This window comes from Zalophus californianus, chromosome 8, assembly GCF_009762305.2.
Source record: "Zalophus californianus isolate mZalCal1 chromosome 8, mZalCal1.pri.v2, whole genome shotgun sequence".
NCBI lineage: Eukaryota > Metazoa > Chordata > Mammalia > Carnivora > Otariidae > Zalophus > Zalophus californianus.
The window spans coordinates 36,885,044-36,901,846 of NC_045602.1; the positions used below are offsets into that span (position 1 = coordinate 36,885,044).

The window sequence follows — 16,803 nt, forward strand, 5'->3', positions numbered from 1 at the left end:
GCCAGTCTGTCCTGAATAAACTGAGCGTAATTGGTGGTTACAACCAAAAATTGGCCACAGCCAGGCAGCTGCGGGTTTTCGGGAGCTCTCTTCCCCCTGAGGACAGCTACACACTTACCCGATGTTCATATGGATGATGCTCCGTTTGAAACATCAACCAGTATCAGAAGTGATTGCCCCCCCACAGGATGTTTCCTTAGTGCCTCATCTTGAAATTGACAATGTCACGCTGGGTTTTCACTTTAACTTTCTCAATGTCTGTCCTTCCTCCCCCCCCCCCCATTCCACTCCAAATAAGGCTGCTCAGCAAAAAACAGCAAATACATATTTGGTTTTCACAATTTTTAACTATTTAGCTAACTGAGAACCAGGTAAACGAATCCTAATCCTCTTTGGAAGACTGTCCTGAAGGAAATAGTTGCCACACTCATCTATCTAATGCCAACAGAGCGCTGGGTGGCAATGCCAGGAGGTTTGGGAATAATAGGATATTATGGGCAAGGGTGGAGTCTGAGAGTTAAGTATATCCCCAATAATACTGATTATTCTCATTTGAAAAATCTTTCCTAATTAGAGAGACCACTGGGATCAGGGGTGGGGGGCTGAAGGGAGGTGGTAGCATTGTAGGCAATTGAAATAGAGCATGGGCTGGGGGTCCAACATTGCAGGTCCATTGCCCTGTGCTGCTCATCTCCCCTTTCTGAGCCTCAGTTTGCTCATCTGTTAAATGGGATCAGTAACCGAGCCTTCCTTGTAAGGTCGTGATGAGACTCCTGGAACAGTCCTGGGAAGAGTTCAGCATGGTCCCCAGGAGAGGATATGTGCATAATTCTTTTTTTTTTTTTTTAAGTGATCTCTAGGCCCAGTGGGGGGCTCACACTCACGACCTCAAGATCAATAGTCGCATGCTCTACTGACTGAGCCAGCCAGGAACCCCAACATACTCTTATCAGTAGCTACTGTGTCAACCTTTTTGTTCTAATTCAGTTCTTGTTTTAGACACTGGGTTGAGAAGGCAAGAGAGGAAATATGGATGGAACTTTAACAGATGTTGCTCTACTCTAATCTGGCCTGAGATCCTGTATAACATCACTCAGAATTACCTTCATCTTTGCATGACTTCAGTGATCAGGGGGAAAGGGGAGCATCAGTGCAGGAGAGAAAACATGAATCCAGGACAGGCTGGAGATCACAGTAAAATATTCTCTGCAAATTGCAGCGAGTGCCTCTGCAGAGGACAAGTTCAGAGGGTCGCACTTCTTACCCAAGTGCTGGCGAGGGGCAGCAGGACCATCACAGGCCCTCCGCCCAGCATTCCCTGCCTGCCTTCCCCCACTGGAGGGCGGGGGAACGTGCTGGGGGGAGGTGTGCTGTTGGAATTTGTAATAAATACATTTTCCTCTTAGACCCTATTCCGGACCCAGAGTTCCTACACCCTTGGAATTTCCCCGCAACAAGAGTGATAAAGGTGTCTTTGTTATGTTAATGAGGTGACTACTGGAAAGCTTTTAGGTAACCTAACCAAGGGGGCTGTTTGCCAGGAGAACCAACCAGCTGATTAGAGAGTGGGAGCTTTCAGTCTCTCTGCCACCCTCCTGGGAGGGGAGAGGGGCTGGAGTTTGAATCAATTGCCAATGGCCAACGATTTAATCAATCATGCCTATGTAATGAAGCCTTCATAAAATCCCAAGAGGACTGGGTTCAGAAAGCTTCCAGGTGGTGGAAATGGGCTGGTTGGTGCCCCTGAAGAGAACAGGGACGCTCCCAGCCCGTCCCCACACCTGGCCCTATGCACCTCTTCCATCTGGCTGTTCCTGAGTTCCATCCTTTTATAATAAGCCAGTCATCTAGTAGGTAAAATGCTTCTCTGAGTTCTAGGAACTGCTCTAGCAAACGAATCAAACCCGAGGAGGGGTCTTAGGAACCTCTGATTTACAGCCAGTTGGTAACAACCTGGCCTTTGGACTGGCATCTGAAGTGTGTGTGTGTGTGTGTGTGTGTGTGTGTGTGTGTGTGTGTGTGTGTTTAAGGGGGAATCTTGTGGGTTGTCAGTCATTCATTGCAGAAGGAGACAGGAAAAGGAAGAGATGAATACTCAGGCCTTGCAGCTACCCTCCTCTCCCCTGGGGTGGCAATACCCAGCCCTCGATTCCGAACGCCCAGGAAGGCCGCTCATCTCCCTACCACCCCCACCCATCCCCATTCGTATCCTCCTTGCTGGTCCCATCTGGCAGGGAGCGACTGGGGCTCAGCCCCTAGCTCCGCCACTCACTGGCTGCATGCCCTGCCTTGGGGAAGATGTGTGCTCTGCCCACGTTCTCATCTGCTAAATGGGACATGTCCTAGGGTTGGCATGTTTCCGCTGGTGACAGGCCTGGCATGGAGTCAGCCGATTTCTTTTCCCTCTCCAGATCGCCGGCCTGGCCTGACCCCTCCTCTGGAACTCTTCCCTGTGTGACTGACCTCAGCCCCCACTGTTGCGGCCTGACCCTGGCCTGCTTCCCACACCCCGCCCACCCGGGCCCCCCGTGTTCCTCTCTGCCAGCTGGGCCCCGACCCCCCCTCTTGGCCTCCAGCCCTGCCTTTGACCTGGCACCAGTGCAAATGGGGCAGATTGCTGAGATCAGGAACAGGTCGTACTTGTCACTCATTCCAGGAGTGTCCTTTCTATGTCCCGATGATCAGCTGCATGGGGAGAAGGGGGTGACATCACTGGGCTTCATAGTCTCTCCCAGAGGGGTCCCTTGGGGCATTTGCCCTGGGGACACATCTCCCAACCCAACCCCCCCCCAAATGACAGGCCGGGAGCTGCTTGCTGTTGGAGGGTTTGGGGCTGCAGCCCCCCACCCACGGTGGCAAGATCTTGAGAGTAAGGCGGCGGGGTCATCCTTTTCTGGGGGGGGCGGGGAGCAGACGGAGCTTGGGCTGCGCGACCCAAGTTAAAAGTCCACGAGTTTTCTGTCAGGCACCAGCCACTCCAGATGCACAAACACACCCCTAAGATTCTTGGAGAGGAACTGTTTACAAAGCCTTATATGGGTCCTGACCTTTGATTCTTAGTTTCTTGGTCTGGTGGGGTTTGGATGCTCATTCAGGAGGGGCACGGATTTCATATGTGTACTGGGCTTTTGGCTGGGCCTCATCCGTTCCTGCTACCTGTTGGTTCTCAGTTCCCTTTTGGGGATGACTTCTCCCCAGTACGTTTCGTATGGGTGAGAGAATGATCTTAACCCGCCACCCTCCACCAGGGAAGTCTGGGAAACAAGCCTTTCTCTCCTTGCCCTGGGCCACTCACAGAAGGGTATGTGACCTAACACTGGCTGGAAGGCCCTCCCCAGGCGTGGCATCTGCAGTGAGTAAAGCAGGAAGGAGGGTCCGCGGGTCCAGCTGAGCCGTGGGACAGACGGCCTCCTCCGCGAACCAGGGCTGTACTTTCTGCCTTCCCAGCCCCCCGGAGCAGTCCTGGCCCCCACCACCCCCAATTCCCGGAGCCCCTCATCCCCGTCCACTGCATTCTTTCATTTGAGCTAGCTAGAGTCTCTTTCTTGCCCAATACTACCAGGGTGGACACTGCCTAGCTTACAGGGAGCTACCCGAAAACTCCATGGGGTCCCTGACAGCAGCCCGGGTGTTCACGCCAGTGGAGAAAGAGATGAGGAGTTCTGGCCTGCAAGCGTGCCAAATGGTGTGCTCCTTCTGGAGCGGGGAGCCCTCGCTAATGTCCGTAACTGATGTCTCTCTTGGGAGAGCCTGTGCGTGCGTGCGTGTGTGTGTGTGTGTGTGTGTGTGTGTGTAAGAGAGTGTTTCTTACTAGTCAATTAATAGAATATGGTTTCTTTTGTTGTTGTTACTCCTCTAAAAGGGTGAATATTTGGTGCCTGAGAAAAATCTGATGCTCCAAAGCACACCAGTGGCCCCAGCTCTGGGTTGGCCAGAACAGGGCATGGCCATTCCAATTTGCCTGAGGAATGTCTCCAGCTACCACACTGTTGGCACCCCAGGACGGGTCCCTGCAGAGCCCAAGGCCCACCCTCAGCCTCGTCACAGGGATCGCAGGGGCGCCTCTGTGGCCGAGGCGAGGGCCTTCCATTCTGGAATGCCGTCACCCACACTGGTGAGGAATGAGGCTCTGGGACAATCAGGGCCTTCAGAGGCCAGGGGTTCATCCCACCATGTTCCTGATGATCTGTGGTGAGACTATCACCCGCACGTTTCTCTCCATCGTTCTTTTTTTTTTTTTTTTTAAAGATTTGATTTACTTATTTAACAAAGAGAGAGACACAGTGAGAGAGGGAACACAAGCAGGGGGAGTGGGAGAGGGAGAAGCAGGCTTCCCGCCGAGCAGGGAGCCCGACGCGGGGCTCGATCCCAGGACCCTGGGATCACGACCTGAGCCGAAGGCAGACACTTAACGACTGAGCCACCCAGGAGTCCCTCCATCGTTCTTTAAAAAAAAAAAAAGTGTACAACTCAGTGGCCTTCAGCACCTTCATAACATGGAGCAACCATCGCCCGATCTATTTCCAAAGCTTTCTCATTACCTCAAACGGAAACTCTGTGCCCTTTAAGCATAGCTGCCCGTTCCTCCCCTCCCCCGTCCCCGGTGACCGTCGTTCTACTTTGTGTCTCTCTGAACGTGCCGTGCTAGGCACCTCAGCTGAGCGGAAGCACACCGTATCTGTCCTCTCGGGTCTGTTTCAGTTAGCACCGTGTTTCCGAGGTTCATTCATGTGGTAGCACGTGTCGGCACGTCATTCCTTTGTAAGGCTGAATAACATTCCATGGGGTGTAGACGCCATGCTTTCTTTCTCTAGACATCTGTTGATGGACGTCTCAGTTGCCCCCACCTTTCAGCTATTATTAATAATGCTGCGATGAACACTGGTGTTCAAGTATCTGTTTGAGCCTCTGTTTTCAATTCTTTTGGATTTATACCTAGGACTGGAATTGGCTGAGTCATGTGGTAACTTGATGCTTAGCATTTTGAGGGCTCACCAAACTCTTTTCCACAGCAGCTGCCCCATTCTACCTTCCCATCAGCGGCACACAAGAGTTTGAATGTCACTGCCTCCTCTCCAGCACTTGGGGATGAAGGAGTATGTCATGTGGTTCTTACTTGGTTTGGTTTGGATTTTACTTTTTCGTTGGTTTTACTATGCAGTACATTAAGACAGTGCATAACCTTCTAGAAGGGGTAGATGAACATAACCGAGTTACTTTTCGTCAATCAGGAAAATGCTTCCTTGATCGATATTCTCCAAACCCCTTGACACATGGTAACGATTAACTCCATCTATCTCTTTCCATCAAGCTCCGCTGACATGAATAATTGGCAAACCTTTTTTCCTTGCCTCCATTAGTGAACCTGTGGATGTGTGCAGAGGCTGTGCTGGGGATGAGCAAGCACATGGCCATGACGTCAATCCCGGGCAGAATCTCGAACCACATTGGGCCAGGCTGTGGTTGCCAAGGTCAAACCCTTCGTCACTGTGGTTTTGATTTGCATTTCCCTAACTAATGATGGTGAACATCTTTTCATGTGCTTATTGGCCATTTGTATATCTTCTCTGGAGAAAGGTCTATTCAGACCCTTTGTACATTTTTAAACTGAGTTTGTCTTTTTGTTGTTGAGTTGTAGGAGTAGTTTATATATTCTGGATATTAAATCCTTATCACATATATGATTTGTAAATATTTTCTCCTATTCTATTGGTTATCTTTTTACTTTCTTAATAATGTCCTTTGGGGCACTGGCTGGCTCAGTTGGTGGAGCATGTGGTTCTTGACCTGGATTGAGTTCGAGCCCCACGTTGGGTATAGAGATTGCTTAAAAATAAAATCTTAAACAAATAATGTCCTTTGATGCACAAAAGTCTTAAATTTTGATGAAGTCAAAATTTAAGTCCAAACTAACTATATTTTTCTTTTGTTGTTTATGCCTTTCTTGTCAAATCCAATAAATAATCTGTTGCCAAATATGACATCATGAAGGTTTACTTCTGTATTTTTTTTTCTGACAATTTTATGGTTTTAGCTTTTATATTAAAGTCATTGATCCATTTTGAGTTAATTTTTGCATATGGTGTAAGGTAGAGGTTCAACTTCAGTCTTTTGCCTGTGGAAATCTATCTACTTGTCCCAGCACCGTTTACGGAGGATATTTTATTTTCCCCACTTGAACAGACTTGGCAGGCTTGTCAAAAATCAATTGGCCACAGATGTGTGGGTTTATTTCTGGACTCTCAGTTCTGTTCCATTGACCTATGCTTCAAGTCTTATGCCAGTACCACACTGTTTGGATTCCTTTAGCTTGGTAGTAAGTTTTGAAATCAAGAAGCGCAAGTTCTCAAACTTTGTTTTTCTATTTATTTATTTAAAGAATAAATGATACACGGTATCCTATTAGTTTTGGGTATATATCATAGTGATTTGATATTTTTACACACTACGAAATGACTCCCATTATACGTCTAGTTACCATCTGCAAGGTTTTTATAATGTTATTGGCTATATTCCCTATGTTGAACATTACATCCTCGGGACTTATTTTATAACCGAAAGTTTGTGCCTCTGAATCCCCTTCACCTATTTTGCTCATCCCCCAGCCCCTCCCCCTTTCTGGAAGCCACCAGTTTGTTTCTAGCATCTATGAGTCTGTTTCTGGTTTGTTTCATTTGTACATTTGTTTTGTTTTTTAGATTCCACATGTAAGTGAAATCACACAATATCTGTCTCTCTCTGTCTGATTTATTTCATGTAGCGTAATACCCTGTACATTCATCCACATTATTGAAAATGGCAAGATTTCATTCTTTTTTATGGAAGAGTAATATTCCATTGTATATGTACGCCACATCTTCTTTATCTTCTTTATCCATTCATCTACCGATGGACACTTGGGCTGCTTCCATATGTTGGCTGTAAATAGTGCGACTTTGTCTTTCTTTTTCAAGATTGTTTTGGCTCTAGGGGACCCCTTGAGATTCCATATGAATTTGAGAATAGGTTTCTTCATTTCTATGAAAAAAGGGCTGTTGAAATTTTGATAGGGACTGCATTGAATCTGTAGATTGTTTTGGATAGTATTGCCAGTTTAACAACATTAAGTCTTCCTACCCATGAACACAGCATGACTTTACATTTATTTAGGGCTTCTTTAATTCCTTTCAGCAATCTCTAAACCTTTCTTGAACCTATTTGTGTCTGTGACTTACATAACCTCTCAAGATAATGAGGGCCATATGTTTCCCTTACCCACTACATAAATTAGTGTTAAAACCAATAGAACACACTGTCTCTCTCAATTTTTGCAGGCTTTCTTAATTTCAGTATTTTCAGTTTTGGTAAGCAAATCCCAGTGTGTGCTATTGATAGCTTTCATGATTTCCTTGATATTAGATACACATATGCCCTCTCAGGCACCATCGTCACAGACGAAAAACTCTCATTCTTTTAGGCGTCCCCTCACACGGTTTCATCGGTTTCCCTTCTCCTAGTTCTGTTATGTTTCTGATCCAATAAGCAAACTTATATTCAACCAACTTATGTACTGCCCAACCGGCTTTAGTATTTGGGTGGGAGAGACCCAAATGTCCAATGTACTGAAGAAGAGACCTAAATGTTGATTCTATCTCCAGGTGCCATGGCAAGAGGTATTGGGAGCCCATGGCCTTGACTTCACAGAGTGAGGAGAGAGAACCAATGAAGGGGAGAGGATTTCCAGCTGGTGGTTTAGGGGAGACCCCATGGAGGAGGAACCATTTAGATAGAGGGATCAGAGTATGGGGTCCTTAGAGTCACAATTAATTGAATGTCAACAGAAGCAGAGCTGGATTTTTATGAATAGGTTTCAGGAGGAATCTGAAACTTCTGAGAAATGAATGCTAGATTTTAGATGTATGGGGATAAGTGCACTTTATTGGGGGAAAAATCCATGGCTCTCATTAGATTCTCAAAAAAAAGTAGGTCAGGCTCAAGGAAGATCCTTGCTCATGAGGGACTGATCAGAGGGCTCATTTCTACTTGTTGCTATAGGAAGCTCCATGTGGATGCGGAGAATTATTATTATGTACATGGGCCAGAGGGCTAATGCATCCAGAGGCTCTGAACCTAGATTCAAGGTGCCCAAACAAATTATATATTTGTTTTATGTTTTTATTTTAGCACATTTTCCCAGAAACAGTCATCTGATTCTTAGAGGTCCTGACCCCAATAACCAAGCAGTGGGGGCCCTAGAAGGCAAGTTCTCTTAGTGAGGAGACACGAGATGCTCCTCTAGAGGGAGAGGTAGAGATGGTGCAAAGGAGGGAGGCCCAGGCGGGACAGAGGGCAAGAGGCTTTAGCCATCAGAGAACAGTGCCGAGTCCCTGCGCTGCTGATGGGCCAGGTGAAGAAACCCTGAAATTGAGAGAAAGACAGAAGGAAAATAATTCAAACTGGGGAGCTTCAGAGTCAACTTTCAAAGCTCAGTGCAAAAGCTTCTTTCTTGGGGCACCTGGGTGGCTCCATCGGTTAAGCATCAGCCTCCAGCTCAGGTCATGTTCCCAGGGTCCTGGGATGGAGCCCTGCATCGCGCTCCCTGCTCAGCGGGGAGCCTGCTTGTCTCTCTCCTTCTGCCCTTCCCCCCAGCTCATGCTCTCCCCTCGCCCCCTCTCTTTCTTTCTCAAAAAAAAAAAAAAAAAAAAAATCTTTTAAGAAAAAGCTTACTTCCAGAGGGCCTGGCTTGACTTCCCAGCCTTGGGAAGATGTTGACAACGCCTGTCACCTGTCCCTGAGCCCCTGAGCCTCTCACGCTCCCTCCAGACCAGGCACTCTTCAGAGCTGCCAGGGAGTCGGCTGGGCCTGGCACGTAACAGATGTCTGGGCTCCCTACCCTTGCCCAAAGGCCAACCCCCTCGTTCTTGGAAAGGGACCCTCTGGAAGACTGGGCCACCACATCAGTTACATGAGCATGGTAATGGCACTGACAGTCACCTCTGGGTGTATTCAAAAGATAAGCTGCAGCAAATGTGCTTCTTCCCTTCACTGTGGTCACGATGACACACAGACAGAGTTCCCTAGGACTCGGATCGCCCCGACAGAGAAGAACCAGAGCTCAGACTGCTGGTCAGTTCGGCTTTACTGTGGGCTTGAGATGGCAGGCTCCCCGGTCCCTCGTGCTATGGGCTGTTTTTGTCCCAGGCCAGGAGCAGGGCTGTTGGCAGAGCAGGATCATCATGCGAAGGCCTGAGAATGGGCACAGCACCGTTAGGTTCCTGGCGGAGACTTCCCTTTTTGCACAGTCTCCAGTGACCCTGATGCTGGTGGCAGGAGGAACTCTGGTGGTAGGAGCAGACACAAGCACGTGCATGGAGGGGGGTCTTCTGTGGGCTGTCGAGGCCCCCAGACAGCACCCGGGGCCTGGCCAAGGAAATGATGATTTCCATTTCGATGAACGTGATTGGAGAGCCCGATAATTCACACCTCACCAGCAGCGTGCCACCAGAATCATAAAATAAACACGTCATTGTGTTTTCTCATGACAAGCTGCCCTTTTGTCTTTTTCCTGCTCTTCCACGATGGCATCTGTTGGCTGCTGAGTCACACTGCAGGTGACGAGCAGCCCACCCCATGTGTGTGCGCTCTGTGGCCATTTGCAGCCTGTGGTTCCCCCATGAGTCAGTAGAATTGGGACACCACTGAGCAGATGTTACGGAGGTGACACAACCGTCACAGAGAGTTTTGAATCTTTGAAGAGGAGAACTACGCTCAAGTTTATTTTGAATACGCTGAGTCATGGCTGCTTCAAGGATAAGGCTCAGCTGTAGACACCAACGGCAAACCCAAACCCTGGGGCATTTTGTTTGGTGCAAATTCGGAAGTTTCTATAAAACGTTATTTCGAGAAGAACTAAAACATTTTTTTTTCTGCAACACTTGCAATCGTCTGTAAAGCTTTAAAAACGAAAATGTAGACAAATTAATTTCCTATGCATGCTAAAGTAAAAGGCAGTGGTTCATATATTTAAAATTTTTAAATCAACTTTCAAATGTATAATTTTTTTTATAAACTCAGTACAGAAGGAGGAGGGTAAAGGAGAATGGGGAAGACCCAGGGTAAGAGATTTTATAACTCACTGAAAATGTGACCAAGGCATCTATACTTTCAGTGTCTATGGCGCTGTTGACCCTTGCAATTTGGTTGGTTGGTTGGTTGGTTTTGGACAGAGTGTCCTTCTGAAATCTTGAAGGAGCCAAATTAGGCATCTTTTGGGGTGGGTCTCCTCAGCCACACTGAGTCCTCTCAAGTCCTGGGCAGCTGGCTGGGTGGAGCGAAGCCTCTGTGGAGGCTGCTGGTAGGATTTAGGACACTGTCCCCTGGTGCAGGGGGCAGACTCGCAGCTCTGGAGATGTGAGTGTGCGGTGGAAGGTGGACTCACTGCAAGTTGTGCAGACTGAGCTCCCCCCGCACCCATCCAACGCCCAGGCAGGAGGCCCCACTCGGGCACCAAGACCCTTGGGATCCCGGGGCAGCCCTAGGGGAGCACCATTGAGCTTCACTGGTGGCTGGAGAAGTTGGGTGGCGGAGAAACCTGGCAGACCTTTCTGTCCTCAGGCCTCCCAGCCAGGTGGACGCCCTACAGTGGGGTCCTTACTGCAGCCTTCAGGGTGCGACCCTGAGATCCGGCCCCCTCCTCTCTGATTCGTGGGACAGACAGATAGTTAACTCACCCTTTGCTCTGCTAATATTTCTCTCCTCTCCTCCCTACAAACTTGTCTGACTTTATTGTGTGTGTGGTGGGTTTGTTTAGGAAACAGGACAGGTCCGTGGGCCAGAATCACCCACCGCTGGTGACACATCTCACCTCTGTCCAGTCTTTGGCCCCAGCCCTTCACAGATGCCTTTAGGGAATACTGGGCCACCGCGCTCTTATCTTCCCTCACTCTGCCAACATGGCAACTCGGAACATCCTTAGACCATCCATGTCATGGAGGCCAGCTCCTGAGGTTTCCCACTTGGCCAACTTGCCATGGCCTTCCTGGTGGTCAGTTTTTACTTTATAAGGCCCTAAGCCAGACAGCAGAGAAAGCAGAACTTCTAATCGTGGCCTTGGCCTTGCCTCTTGCCCTGACCCATGTCTCATTGGCCTCTGTCTTGTTCTCTAGCTTCCCAGATTTCTGTTTCTTTGCCTCCCCCTCCCCGTCTTCTTCCCCTCCTTTCCGCCCCCCTCTTTCTCTTCCCTTCAAGCACCACTCCTTTAGCCTGGACCCAGAACCTAAAGAGACCGAAAAGTCCAGGGAGCAAGCCCCCATATTCTTGGCTCCCTGTCACTGTTGTCCTTTAGGATAGACAAAGCACCTCTCACCGAGCCAGGATGGAACAGAGAGTGACGTGGTATATGGTCTTTGTCACCGCCCCGGTCTCTGCCTCAAATCCCCAGGGACGCCTTCCCAGCTCCCTCCCTCATTCTGAGCAATATCCCTGTGATCAACCTTTCCACAGTAGGACCGGCATAGCAGCCCAGCCCCCCCTCCCACGCCCATGACTGGAATTTCCAAGGCTCTCCAGACTAGGTGGCCTCCCTCCCAACACAAGGATGTTCCCCTGGAGCGTTCTGTCACATAAATTCTTCCAAGAATTTGTTGCCAGGAAAAAAATTCCCTGAAGAATATTTTCTTTTATTAGACAATAAGAGCTGCATACCACACTGTTTTCCGTTTTTTTGTTTTGTTTGTTTATTTTTCCCCCCTTCCCTTACCAGGAAGTCAGAGCTACACCAGTGCTGCTTCCAAAAGCAATCATCAGCCCCCTTTCTGTCCCCTTCCTACTGCCACTTGTCCAGTCTGTTCTGGGTGTGATTCCCCGCATGGTCATTGTGAATGGAGTACAAGCCCCGGTCATTGTGCGGGAAGGCTGTCCAGGCGGCCCTGTGGTCTTGACCCACTGCCTTTACCCTGCCCCCCTCGCCGGGTCCTGGAGGTGCCCCCAAGATTCATGCCCACTGCCGAGTTCCGTCTATGTATTGGGTTTGGGGTCCTGCACTCCCCAGGCTCCACCTTTGGGGTCACAGCACCAACCAGAACAATCCCTGGCCCCCTTTGCTTCATGATACGGGAGCTTCCCAAAGAAAGAGAAGGTGTTTTGCCCGGATGATAATGCCTTGAGGCCGGCCGAGGCTCCTGGCCCAGGGACCAGAGTTTCCCCTCCGCAGTCAGTCCCCATTTCACATCCCATCTGCCCAAGGGACAAGGTAAGGGAGAGGGAATTTTGGCCTGGCATGTGGAGGAAAGGGATCTTGGCAGCGAGAGGGGCCAGCAAATGTCAAACCACGTCAGCGAGCACCAGGACCCCTGGGGGAGGTTCTTATTCCGTCTTTGGACAGGCCTTCACCCCAGCAGGTCGAGGTGGGGTTTGCAGCGCTCCTGGACAGATTCCCCGCCCCAGGCCCCCAGGGTCCGAAGGCATTTCTGCCACTTCCTTCTGTCTTCCCAGGCTTCTGAACAGAACAATAAGCAAGACGAAAGCTTGCAGTCAGCGGGGAACAGTCTCTTTGAGTTTGGCAGCTGAGCCTTTCACCAAGCCCCACTACGGACCAAGGGCTCTTTTGTCCTTGGGGAGAAAAGCTGTTTCCTGGAGGCTTTGATTATTTTATTCAGCAGGACTTTGTACAGTTACGGTGGAAGTTTCACCTTAAAAGAGAACTCGTGTCCTGACTTTAAAACCACCCTGTCTTTTCTGTCATATGCACACTCCAAGGGAGAAAGAGATGTAAAAATCATTTTTCAAGTCAGTGTAAGTATGGCATTGAAGTCACTAGCATAGTCAGAAAAGGACTTCAAACGAAGTGCAAAGTTGACAGCCTGCACCTGTGGCCTCCAGTAGCCCCGTCAGATACAAGAGCGGCCAGACACCATGGCATTCAAGGCCTCCAGACAGCATGCCATCTCACTGGTTTGTTGGGTGAGAGTGAGTTGAGTCGTCCTTTAATTCCAGACTTGGCGTCAAACCTGCTCATGGGACTGAAAGCAGGCCCGAGTCTCTGCCACAGCACCTGCCATAGGGTCCCCTGCCAGCTACACAGAAAGACAGGCTTGGTGTCAGGTCACCAAATGGGCCAGCATCTGAGATGTCCTAATAAATAAGCCCGGGTGTCGAGGTTTGTGTGCACAGGCTTGCTGAGCACTGGCTCTCTCTGCCTGGGAGCCGACGGGGTACTCCATGCACCGCTGTGCCCCCCACCAACCACCAACCCCTGGCTCCTGTCCGTGGGGGGAGAGATTTGAAAGTTGCAAGGGGAAACCAGCATGAGTCCCCTGTACGCCATTACCGCACCCAACCACAAGCATGGGGGATGCTCTGAGAATTGGTTCGTGCCCCTTCTTGGCTGGTCTGCCTTTCCAGGGACACTTCTGCCCCAAACTGAGACCAGAGTTTGGGATGAAGCCTGCCTTTTCTGGGACAGCTTCTGCCCTTATTCCTTTGGCCCTTACCCCTGAAATACTTTCAGATCGTTGCAGAGGCCAGGATCTCCCTTGCTCTGATGCTTTGCTCACGCTGGGATTCCCTGTCCTGCACCTTGGACTGTGTACTAGTCACGGTTCGCCAGAGAAACGGAACTACAAGGACACGTATAAGAAGACATTTATTAGAGAACTTGGTGTAAGGCCCAATCTGAATTGGGAAGACCAAGAACCAGGAGCCGTGTTTGAGGGCGGGGGAAGGCAGATGTCAGCTCAAGCAGAGAGAGAATGAATTCACCCCTCCTCTGCCTTTTTATTGTATCTGGGTACCCATCGTGGGGGGCAGGGATGATGCCCATGCACACTGGGGACGGCCATCACTTCTTCCCAATCTACTGATGCAAATGCTAATATCTTCCAGAAATACCTTGACAGACACACCCAGGGATGTTTTGACAAGCTATCTGGACATCCCTTAGCCTAATCAAGTTGACACATAAAATGAACGAACCATCTTGCCTGGTCCACTCCTTTCTCTTTCCCATCCCAGTCTGGGGCATCTCCTGCCCCTCCAAGACTGGGTTGGGGGCCTCTCCAGTTCTACCATGGCCCCTGTCCTCCCCCCAGTCCCATCACTGCATTATGGTACTCCTCCTGTGGGTCTTCCCTGGGCAGAGACAGGGGTCATGGGAGCATTGGAGAGGCCCCTGCCTGTACCCCTAGGCTCCCCACAGAGTCTGGCAATAGTTGACCCCTCAGAACACTCATCACATGACAACACCCCGGTTTACTGAACTGGAGGCTCTGACTAGACAGAATCAGTAGTTCAGTTCCAACCAGCTGGCAGGCCGGGGCCAGCACCACGTGAAGCACAGGTCCCCCAAATCCACAGACCTGGTCAGGCCTAACACTTGGGACACGTCTTGGGCAGGGGAGGGTCTGTTTTAGTGGAGCTGCTCAGGTTCTAGGTCAATGATAAACAGGTGGACAGAAGGTGATGGACTCTTTCATTTTTCCAGGTTGGAGTTGCCTAGGCCAGAATATTCAGGTGGCCCCCACTCTGCCATTCCCATGAGGCAAAAGCATCTGGGCAGCCCCCACTCCACCGTCTACACAAAAGTGGGGCATCCAGGCATCCCCGACTCTGCACTCTTACAGACCTCTGGGATTTGGCTCACACTGGTTCCCAGCACCAAGGGCATTCCCTGACCCAAGGTAGCTGCTCAACAATTGTGGGCTGAGTGAGTGAAAGAAGAAAAGAATGAGTTCATGGACAAAGAAATCTCTTCTTGGAAGACTGACAATGTAGCTAGCCCCAGCTGTGTCTCTGGAGACCTTTGCATACAAATTAGAAAAAAAGTCCCCAAACTCTCCTTTAATATAAAAGTGATTTCCCATTTTTGGTATTCCCTCTCCAACGTGAGTCCATGGAAACACTGAATGGGATCTTCACTTAAGTGCACATCAGGATGAGAAGTGTCCATATGACGGAGCACCTACCACCCGGCAATGAAAATGAGCCACATCCACAGGTGGCAACAGAGATCGAGCTGAACAACACGGAGAGAAGAAAGCAAACAGTGCAATGACTCCATTTACATCAGTGTGTAAAACCCAGTGAACAGTGGGTTGGGGGTGGAATTAAGCCGTATCTTCTTTAAAAAGATCTGAAGCCACCACAGTAAAATGTTATCATTTACTCAGTGTTAAATGTTGTCGTTATTAGGTATGTTTGTTATGTTACTCTCTGGCGCTTTTGGGGAAGAAACAATGTTCTCGATTTCTCAGAAATAATTTAGGAACCAAGTGGTTACTCTTCTTAGTATTTGCTATAGAACCTAGCAGAGTTATTTTACTAAGATGGTATAGAAACTATACTTGGGAGCAAGGATTCTTCTTTGAATAAATTCTCCCAGTTTCCTAACTCCCCAGTTCAGCTTCCTTTGCCCCAGTGCAAGTTCTTATGGGAATACTTCCGTGTTTCCTGCCTCTGCTTCTCCTTGTCTTCGTTGTGGGCTTCCTCAGACATCTGCCCACCCCCTTGTCCAGATCATCAAGCGAATCTTTCACGTAATGATAGTAAGTGAGCTGTTTAGGCACCAGAACGCCATGGGTCTCAAACTTCACGCTGCACTTGGAATCACCAGGAGCTTATTAAAGCAGATTCCCAGATCCTACCCCCAGAGTTTTAGACTCAGTAGGTCTGGGACGGAACTCAGGAATTTGCATTTGTAACAGGTTCCCTGGCAATGCCGACACTGCCTGCCCAGGGGCCACACTCCGAGAAGCACTGTACCAGAGGATGCTGGAACATCATCACGTCTCTGTCTCACCTAGTGCCGCATGCACCAGTGGGAGGGAGCGGCACGTCTCCTGTGAGCTCAGCCTCTCGCTTCCTGGTGCCCTCTGCCCACCCCCAAATGTCATCATGGCAACAGTATCTGGCACCCATTTTTTCCTCCATCCCTCTCAGCATAGAACAGATTTAATCATGTTTATTTCCATGTGGTCTGGACCAAGCCAGCTTTGGCCTGGAAGAGAACATTGAAAATTAAACAAACAGTATTGTGTGAAGAATGAAGAGAAGAGCAGGAAGGAGGATGAAAACGCCTAAGAAGCGATAAGAAACGAAAGAAGAAAAGCAACAAGGATCAAGAAATAAGAAGAAAGGTGATATTTCCCAGTCCTACCGAAGCGAGGTGACTCGGGGTTTGGCAGATGTCCTGCTTCTCAGCCAGCAGAGAAAGAACAGCGGGGCCATGCTTCCTGCCTCCATGCAAATAATCATCCCTAACAACAGAAAAATCATCAGCGTCAGAGGGGGTAATTTATGACTGGCAGGAATTCTCCCTTTTGGAAACTCTTAAGTACAGAGCTTTGTTGTCACCATCTCTTGACAGAGGCCTTCAGATGTCCTCAGGGCCTGTCCCCAGAGGATGCCCACGGAAGCAGGATGAGAAAGCTCCCTCTCGGGGGCTTGGGGCTTAAGCACATCCATCCTTGAGTCAGGAAAAGAAGCTGTGGCTCATAGGACAGGGATGGGCATGGGGAGTCAGGGCTGAGAGACGAGGGGGGAGCCATCCACTCCAGGATCCCCCCCACCTCCTCCCCAAGGCCTGGGCATCACCTGGGTCTGCCTCCCACACATTCTCGTGTCATAGGCCTGGCACAGAGGCTGGCTGACAAAACTTCCCCCAGCTGGTTGTAAAGGGCGGGCTTCAGCCTCACTGACCTAGAGTCAAGTTCAGACCACCAACTCTCCTTCCGCGGGAGAGGAAACTGAGCTACAGAGAAGCCAAGTGACTTGCGTAAGGCCACAGAACAAGAGAATTAGCAGAAGACGGATGGGAATTCCCATCTCCGG

At 49.5% G+C, this 16,803-nt stretch overlaps 1 pseudogene; it reads right to left on the reverse strand.

Moving 5' to 3' along the window:
* Positions 1 to 5,213: 5,213 nt before the first annotated feature.
* Positions 5,214 to 5,448, reverse strand: LOC118357290 (annotated as a pseudogene).
* Between the last annotated feature and the right edge of the window lie 11,355 nt (positions 5,449 to 16,803).